This window comes from Lipotes vexillifer, unplaced genomic scaffold (genome assembly GCF_000442215.2).
Source record: "Lipotes vexillifer unplaced genomic scaffold, Lipotes_vexillifer_v1.1 scaffold610, whole genome shotgun sequence".
Classification (NCBI taxonomy): Eukaryota; Metazoa; Chordata; class Mammalia; order Artiodactyla; family Lipotidae; genus Lipotes; species Lipotes vexillifer.
The window spans coordinates 372,432-382,648 of NW_006796981.1; positions in this window are offsets into that span (position 1 = coordinate 372,432).

The window sequence follows — 10,217 nt, forward strand, 5'->3', positions numbered from 1 at the left end:
CTTTCCCTAATCCCCAGGCCCTGGAAACAACCTATCTAAATTTTCTGACTCTTTATACTTGATTTTTCTAGAATATATCATAGGAATGAAATTATACAGTATATAGTCTTTTGTGTCTGGCTTCTTTCACATAACATAATGTATTGGAGATTCACTCATGCTATTGCACGTGGCAGTAGTTCAGGGTTTTTTAAAATTTTTTATTCTGAGTAGTATCCTTTAGAGTGGATGCACCACAGTATATCATGGTATACCAGTAATTCATTCACCAGTTGATTGTTTTTAGATTTTAGCAATTATGAGTAAAGCTGCTATAAACAGTCGCATATAGTTTTTTGTGTGTGAACCTAGGTTTTCATTTCTCTTGGATAAATACCCAGAAGTGGGATTTCTGGGTTGTACACTAACTGTACAAATATATAAAAAGTTATAAGAAACTGAAATATGCCATCTCTTCACTCATTGAAACATTTCAAGAGACCTCAGCAGGGTTTCTGACTCTGTCCGTTAATGCCAAAACATTATGGGAAGAAACATGCCAATGACACGAGTATAAAACGGATCAGACAACTCACAATCCCAGACCAGTGAACGCAGGAAAAATGCAAGCACTATTACTGTTTTCCAGGGTTGTTAGTCTGGCCTTTGTCATGGAATGATGGCCTGAAAGAGTTAACACACCTCTTTGGATGACCCTGTCCCCAGGTTGTGAATAAGTCATTCTGGCTCTTGGGAGGACCAGGCCTATTATTAACACCCATTTCCAGGAGCAGCTGGTGAGGCCTGGGCAGCTAAAGAAAGCCCTGGAATTTAGTTGTTCTAGCACCTAATTCCTACTGTGACAGTGACTCACTGGATGATTCTGGTACATCAACGTGATATTCAAGACTCAGTTTCCTAAGGTCTGAGATAGGATTGCCCTGTTGACTCAACTCATAGCTTGGGGTAAAGGAGATTACAAATAGGAAGAGTGTCACACGGGGGTTTTGAAGCTACTCATTTCATGGCTTCCTGGGCCTGGGCATGCTTCTTCCCCAGGATGATAAAACTCATTTTTATACCATCCTCTGGATGGAGAATCTCTCATAAACAGAGGTCAGCTGAGTGGCCCTATGAGACACAGTGAGTCAGAGGAATTTAAAGAGTCCTCAGGACTCCTCACAATCTTTCTGAAGGTGTCCACTGATTCACTGAATCCCTTCCTTCTGGAATAATTTTACAAGTTGAAAATACTGTTGGGCATATAACTTACCCTTCTCAAAGATGTTAATAGGGGAAGTCATCTCCAAATCGGTCATCTCACTTGTAGGTGTGCTTTTCCTCACAATCAGAATTCTTTAAGAGACTGGTCCAGGATGGCCTTTAGGAGAGCAAATGGAGAGGGGGTCCTGAGATATATCTGTAGCAAACTTTACCTACCCACACTCCCTTGACTATTTGACCATTGCCATGCATGCCAGTTTGAGTTCCCATAGCCAACTCCTGCATGTCTGTCATGGGTCTGCCCTTGGGCTGCCAGAACCAACTTTGCCCCACACACTGCCAATATAAGTGCCCGCGAATTCACCTTCTAGCAGGGGCAACTCTGACCAATGACTGACGTGTGCTGGGGCCTTTGGGCTGGGATAATACTGAGATGTGTGTTTTGCATCATTTTTCAGAGTGCTCTGTGGGCTTAAGCCTCAGTCGCCCTTGTCGAGAGTGTCTTTTATTTCCTGCCTGTTCTCCTCCATGTCAACCTCAGTGCAGCTTCTTGTTCTGTCCAAATAAACTACTTGCCCTCAAATCCTTGCCTTGGCTCTGGTTCTGGGGGAATCCAAATTATGATGGTCATCAACATTTGATATTTATATACATGCATGCACACTTTTTTATGAGGAAGGACTCTGTAGTCTTTCTCAGATTCTAAAAGGAGCCTGTGACTCTTCTCGCATGATGCAGAGCTCTGCTAACACATCCTGCCTCTCCTTTGACAGTCTACTTCTCCCTTCTTCCTTGCAATCCACTCATCCCAAAAGCCTCTAAGTATTTATCCCTGGCTATTCAACCAATCAGAGGAAAGGTCTGAAATGTATGTGCATTAATATTTAATAGAGAACAAATATTCCAGGGACATTTTGACTTGAAGTGTCATGGAAGCACAGGATAAAAGAGATAGATTTTGTATCTGTAAGGAATTCAAATAAATCTGAATATCATAGGGAAAATTTTATCAAATAAGCAAGGGAAAAGAGTCAGGTCAATTGTTGAGTATTCTGCTAATAAAACATCAATTAATACATTTTTATCACCTAGATGAGGCTCTGACAATTGAATTTATATATGAACACATAGTCTCATACGCACACCAAAGACAATTATAAATCTTACAAACATATAGGTCAGACACAACTGCTTTTAACTCTCTATAAAAGTAAAGGTGTGTGCCTTTCTAGAAAACATTCGCAGCTGGGGGATGTCATTCAGATATTTTCACTTGCTGACTTATGACCTGTGATTCTTTTAGAGGTTCTTTGTCCTCAAGTTATTTCTAATGTGCTAACTACACACATGTGCACATGCACACACACACACCCACTGCTTTTAGACCAAATGCACAATATTTTTTCATATCCAGTATCAACATCAAGGAATATCAAAGACAGTGGCTGACAGTCTGAGGCTTACAATCTGCTTTCAAGGAGCTGCCAAAACGTACAAAATGAAACACTCCTATTCACAGCAGGGCTCTTTGTCAGTTTACCTGATGTGAAATTCAACACTAGCATAACTCCTAAAATTCTCACTTGCTTGCCTTAGGAAAAGGAAAAAAAAAAAGTCATTTTTCTCAGCAGAGGACTACCGTCTGTTTGACAAAGCTTGCGTCTGATCTTCAAGTGTCTACCCTCGCCAACAAACACAGATCAAATCCTGCTTGTGTGACATGGGGAAGAAATACTACCTCATGACTTACTAAAGAAATGGTCTGAATTTGGCCATTGCAATGCGAAAATTGCCAGACGGAGCCAAGAGCTTGTGAATAGAATCCAGTCACTGCAAATTAGCAGGAGGTGTGTGTGCCCCCACCAGGGCCACCATCTGCAAAGGGAGAAATGTCTGTCCCTCATCACACCCACTTCCGTCAAGCACAACTGACAATCAGGAATCCCCTGGCAAGCTAAATAAAACTATGTTTCAAGCTGAATGAGTTAGAACTGCTCATTTGCTCCTGGGTGGCTGCATGGATGCTTAGAAGGACACATCTGTCCTCAGAGGTGCCACCTTGGACTTTACAAACATGGGGAATTCACTTGGATATAATAAGACTTGTTACAATTTCTTAGTCAGTTTTTTTTGGTGCCAACTTTGATGCAGTTCTTCTGGCTCTGAATAAACAGTTGAAGTAAATTATGGGACTTGGGACTTTGTAAAAATGCAGAACATTTTTTTTATAAACTTCACTTATTCTTAAAATTTCTCCCTTTTGCTCTCTCCTTCCCTCATTCGTCCCTCCTCCTTTGCTCTTATATCCTCTGTCTCTACTTTTTATTGAACCACTAAATGGACACAGAAATGTATGACATCTTAATTAATTTTCACAAAGTGAACATAGTTGTATATCCAGTTCCCAAGTTAAGAATAAAAGACAACTGAACCCAAGAAACCACCTTGGGTCCCCTTCCAGTCACTACTTCTTCCACTAATGGTTACTACTCTCCAGGATTCCAACTCCATAGATTCATTTTGTTGGTTTTTAAACTCTGTATAAATGGAGTCCTACCAATGTCCTCTTTTGTGTCTGGCTTGTCATCATTGTAGTTCAATGTTATGTTTGTAATATCCGTCCATGTTATCCAAGTTCTAGTTTGTTCATACTCATTGCTATATAATATTCCTTTGTACATATGTACCACTATTGATGCATTCTACTGTTAAAGGTTATTTGAGTTATTTCCAATCATTGGCTATTACAAATAGTGCTGTGATCAGCTTTCTTGAGCAAGCGTTTCTGATAATCATAAACACCCATTTCTTTAGTGTATATGCTCAGGAGTAGAATGTAGTAGTCATGTCGTATGTTCGGCTTTAGTAGATACAGCCAAGCAGTCTTCCAAAGGGCTTGCATGCTCAGTGTTTTTCATCTTTACACATTAGCTGTTGTGGTGTGTGCATTCTTTTATTTTCAGAAAGTTTTTTGTCTGTTTTTTGTTTGTTCCTGCGAATATAGCATGCTCCAAAGCATGTCCTAAGCACCGGGACTGGTACAAAGAACTGGACCCTGATCTTAGAAATTTGTCTGTTAAAAGTGACAGAGAAAGAAAACAACTCATATAATTCACAATGGTGAGAGATTTAATAAGGGTCAAATGCAGTGGATGCATCAAGGAAGATTCAATCAGCTCCTTAGAGGAGATGATAAAGAATATATGAGCTTGTGCTAGAGGGATGAGTAGAACCTAGTGAAGGTGAATAAGCAAAGAGGGAAAGAATCAAGGTGTATTCAACAACCAGAAAAAGCCTGTGCATAGCTGGAGCACGGTGCCCATTTAGAGGAATGATGGGAAAAGTGTGCTTTGGAGAAGGGCTCGATGGCTATGACAGTGAGCTGACATTTATTCATTAGGTCTTCATGGGGTCAGAGAGCTTTTTAAAAAGGGGAGTAACCTAATCAGACTTTTCACATAAAATATTGACGACCATATTGAGTCTACAGGGGTAGAAAAAAATGCTGGTGACATTTACATCAAACTTGCTGTAGGGTTAACAGTGAAGGCTCTGCCATCTGTGACTGGGTTCAAATCCTGCCCCCCAGCATCTACTGACTGTATGATGGTGGGAAATTCAGCTTCAGTTTTGTCAAATGTGCAGTAATGGTTCCAAAACTTTCTACTTTCTGGAGTAGTTGTGAAGGAGATTAGCCAAGCAAAGGCCTCAACTGAGCCTACCAAAACATAAGCACTCTAAGAGTATTAATTACCAGGTTAAACAAGAAAATTAAAAAAATAGAACCAGGCTGATGAATTAAGCCTTTCTTGCGGAACATCAAGGGTGTTTTATGTACAACATGGAAAGGTAATAAAGTTGACATGTAAGAAAACATTTTCTGATTCTAGTTTTGTGGTCATGCGATCAACAAATAGGTACCATGGGTGTTTTCTGTACCACATGGAATGGTAATAAATAAAGTTGATATTTTTGAAAACATTCTAATTACACATTCATGTATTCAATAAATAGGCATTAAGGCTATTACCTCCTCTCAAGGATGTAAGCCTCATGCTGCACACCCTACACATGAAATGAAATAGAACTGCTTCTGTTTCTAGGAGACATGATGACCCAGTATGACTCTAACCTGTAGACAAGGAAGCCCTCGATCCTTTCTGAGGTGGCCAAGAAGGATGATGGAGATGGTCAATAAATGGAGTTTTGAAAGGCAAGCTGGACAAAGGACACAAATGTGTGGGCATAGCACGGGGAGGGGGACAACACGACAGGCAAAGAGGAGAGCATTTAATAGAAGTAGAGGTAAAAAGAGGCTATTTGAAGCCACGCATTCTGTCTACCATGTGCTAATATTATGACAGTAATGATTCATCTACTATGTCATTCAAAATCTTTACCAAGGGATGACTTTGTGTCAGGAAATATTTCAAGCACTGAGGATACAGCCATTTATAGCAGAGGTTCCTGCCATCTTGGAGTTCTTATAGTCTGCTTTGTTGAGAGAGACAACAAATAAGTAAATGAGTACATAAATAGAAAATAAGAAAATGACAGATGGCAATAGATGCTGGAAAGGAAATAGAACAGGTGATGTCCTGCTGTGGATGGTTTACATAGGAGGAATGGGGACGAGAAAGTGTTTCCAAAGAGATGACACAGGAGCTGTTGTTTTAAAAGATTGGGGAAATAATATTCCAAGAAAAAACTACAAGTCCAAGGTCTCTAGGCAAGATTGAGTTGGAGGGACTGAATATAAGTTTGGAGACATAGATGAGGGCCAGCTCACATAGAATCTTGGGAGGGCAATGCCAGGTGAGATTTTATTCTAACTTGCAGTGGAAATCCATTGAAATGATTGTGGAAAGGTAAAGCAGAGAAGTAGAATAGCCAAAAATACAGACTGTGGGGGTGTATGAGATTGGAGAAGAGCAGCAGAGGAAAAGAGATGTCTGTCCACTAGCTTGAAGAGACCTGTAAGGTAAACTCCAGGGTCTCGCTTTTACATCAAAAAGTCTACACGTGAATAACACCTACCTAGCCTCCAATTCACTTAGTCCCCAAAGAGGGAGACCCATTTTTATCTTGGATGACACCAGACACTTCTGAAAACCTCCTAGGAATGTGTTGATTGTGTCCCTGAGCAAAGATGCATGCAATCAAAAGCATCCATTGCTGCTGCCCTGTCAGACTCCAGGGTTGCAGCTGATGGCTCTATTTTTTTAAAAATCAATCCAAAATAAATAAAAGAATGTAAATGTTAATCATAAGTAAACAAAGGGATTGAATAAAAGGAGCCAGCCACCACTAGTGATTTTTATTGCCTTTGCTGTGGGGCCAGCAAGGGAATTTTAGATGAAATCCCACCCCCCCCCAGCCTCTGGGAAATGGTGCTTTGTTCAAGTAAAGCAGCTGCCCTTCCCTGTGGCTCTGTGTGGTCCACTGTGACCAGGCTCTGGCTTGTTTTCATCCAGCTAGAAGAGTGTCAGAATACGTGACCCCTGTGCTGCCTCACTGATTTCTCAGTAGAAGAGACATTCACGTGAACTCTCCACATTATGGTCCCCAGTAAACAGCTACAAGAGGCACAACTTGGGAACAAGTGTTAGTTTGGAAAATGGAGGCATTTACCTCACAGGTGGTTCAAATGACTTGTATTAGCAGAATCTCCAACTGTTCAGGAGAGTCAACTTCAGAGAGATTGCCAGGGGATGGGAGTCACTGCAAAATAGTGATGTAATTTTAATTTCCTGGATTTTGTATTATGGACCTATGGCCATACAGAGGAAGTAAATAACTCCTTGCTTAAACATTGCTTAGGATGGTAGTATCACTGAAGATAAAATGAGGATCGACTATAATTTTGGTTTAAAACACATACATGTCTTCCTGTCTTGAATGTTTCCAGTACTCAGTAGTTGAAATCAGCATATTTAATTAGTTATAACCTATGAACACACTGTTTAGCAATATCATACTGCCTTTCCTTTGTCCCTTGATAATTCTGGAAACTTGCCATTCACTGCTTACTGAGGCTTGTAAACAAATTTAAGTATTAGATTAAATAAAATACAATTTTCCTAAAAAAATTACAATAAATTCCAAAACTGAAGAGGACTAAAGTTATAGAATATCTTCACTGCTTACCTCCCCATTGACACAGCTTAACAGTGTTTTCTTTTATTGCTAAAAACCAAAGCTATGGAAACATCTACTAAAGTTTCTAAAGCACAACCCCTTTCAACATAAAAGTTGATGCGGTTAAAACTTTGTTTCTTCTCTATAATGTTCTTATTCAGAAAGGTGATGCTTTTTCCAGACCTAACAAAACCTCAGGTCAGGGCTTCTGCTCAAAGTAATCATAGAGTCTTTCCTGTCTCAAACATTTCATCACCTTTTTGTTTCAAGGAAGTGATGTATTTGGAGTTATAAAATATTTATCAACAGAGTAGCACTTGACATTCTTATCTATAATAATCCAAGTTAATTAAGGCCTAGAGGAATAAATTCCATACTCTTTGCTCAGAAGTATGCTTCCTTAGTTGATTTAGAAATTCCAGTTTTGACTGTTGTCATTGTGAACTTGATTTTGTGCTAAGAACATGATTATCCAAATCATTTATAAGCAAAATCAAGCTGGAGTCTGATGTTGGAGTAAAACCTCTACTTGACTCTCTCCCTTCCAATGACCTTTAATTTATGCCTCCCTATTTTTTAGCAATTCTGCATTTTAAGTCCAATATTAAAAAAAAAAAAACTATTTAGTCTTATATTCAGATTATCAGGCTTAGTGTAATTGAAATTAAAGGGTCAGAAATGTGCTTCACCCAGAATGTACAGCAAAGTTGTTATGAGGACAGCTCAGAAACTTAGTAGTCCTGCAGCCCCCAGTAACTTCTTTGTAATAGGCATCATTATTGTTGTTACTAAATCATTAGGTGAAGTTTCTCCTCTCCACAGTCTTCACCTCTCATATCCCTCCCCAACGCTGCCCTACCAAAAAAACACCACCAAGAAAACCCAGACACTTTCTTTTGCAAAACTTCCCCTATTGGCTCTCAAATGACAATAGATAAGGATACAAGACTGGAACATCTTTTACAGTTTTTTTTTTTTTAATGCTAAAAAAGGTTTAATTAAGTTTTTAATAAGATAAACATTAATCATTTTTTAAACATTTTTATTGGTGTATAATTGCTTTACAATGGTGTGTTAGTTTCTGCTTTATAACAAAGTGAAGCAGCTATATATATACATATATCCCCATATCCTCTCCCTCTTGTGTCTCCCTCCCACCCTCCCTATCCCACCCTTCTAGGTGGTCACAAAGCACTGAGCTGATCTCCCTGGTTTGTTTTTAAGTGAGGAATAAAGACACATTATTTTTTTTCTCTAAGATTATATGCTAGATATTATCAATAAAACCTTAAAACTGCCAGATATTTTTGAATAAAAGCTTCTCCAATTGAAATGTATTATTGATTAATTTGATGTCCCACAATAAATATTTTTGATAAATTTGATGTACTATATATATGCATATATATATATACACACACACACACACACACACACACACACACACACCCCACATAAGGGCATTTTAAATTGTGTATTCATTTATTTATTTATGCATTTATATGCTCAATCATTCTTAGAACCAAATACATGTCTTGCTTTGAGAATTTCTAGTCTGGAGGAAATGTTTACAATTGAGACCCACTAATATATGGACTTTGCTCATGGTTTTAAATCAAGTTATTTATGCTCTTACATATGAAGTATCCATGTCTACTACATTTAAGTATGAACTGAATTAGTCTATCCTTCATTCCTGGACAATCTTGCCTTCATTCATGTAATCTTAAAGCATTAGCGTCAAGAAAAAAATAAACTCAGTTTAACTTAACCCAAGGCTTTCATCTTATAATTGAGAAAACTGAGAGGTGGGGGAGATAAATGATTTTCTTATATTCTTCATCAGATAGTTATTCATTCCATATCTTGCAACTAAGGCTTTAAGGTAACCTACAGATATAAGACAAGAGGATAGAAAATAAATACAATAGGATCCAAACAGTGGCTGGATTTGGCCACAATATGGTTCTAGGTGCCCAAGTGACCAAAACAGAATGTAATCTTCACAAAATCTAAGATACCCCTGAGCTGCCATCATATTAATGTACTTGCGGGAAGCAAAGAGTTAGTACAGAGGGCTGAGAACCATGCTTCAATCCACTATATTCTTAATTAGAAAGCAAGTAACTAACTCCCAACCTGGTTTCTTTCCGCCTCCAAAAGAGTTTTTTGTACAATATATGAGAAACACACCTCCCATTTATTTCTCTTTATTTGGAAGTGATTGCTCTGTTACTCATTTGTCCTTTGTAACATTCTTTCCTGTGTGATTAGCACACACCTATATCTCATGACTTCAACTAGAGTCTGAGCTCTAAGAGCAGGGAACAGCTTTACCTCTTTTTGTCTTCCATGGAAATGGCAGAGTGTCCCACAAGTAGTAATTGTCAAAATGCTAAACATGAAGGAGGAGAAGAATAAAGAGAAATCATAGAAAATATCTTTGTGTACTTTCCATTGTCTAAGGATCATGTGGCTAAAAGATAATGACTGTGCATTTAAGTTTAATCTGCAAAGTTTCATGCCCTTAAAGGCATGTGAATATAATAAAGGCTTATTTCAAATGTTAAAATACAAGGAGAAAGTATTTATTTTCAAGGGTATCTTCTAGGGGATTTAATTTTTATTTTGCTTTGTTTCAAATATTTGAAACAAAATGTTTCAACATTTTTTGAGCACTTAATCTACGCCAGGGACTATTCTGAATGATTTGCATGTACAAGTTCATTTAATGGCTAAATACTTTCTTATAAGGCTTCATCCAATGCCCCCATCTGAGCTGCTGCAAAACTGCTCAGAATTTAACAAAGCCCCTTCTTTCCCCTTACACCCTTCCCTCTAATGCTTCAAACTGTTCTCCACATGTTTTCTTTCCC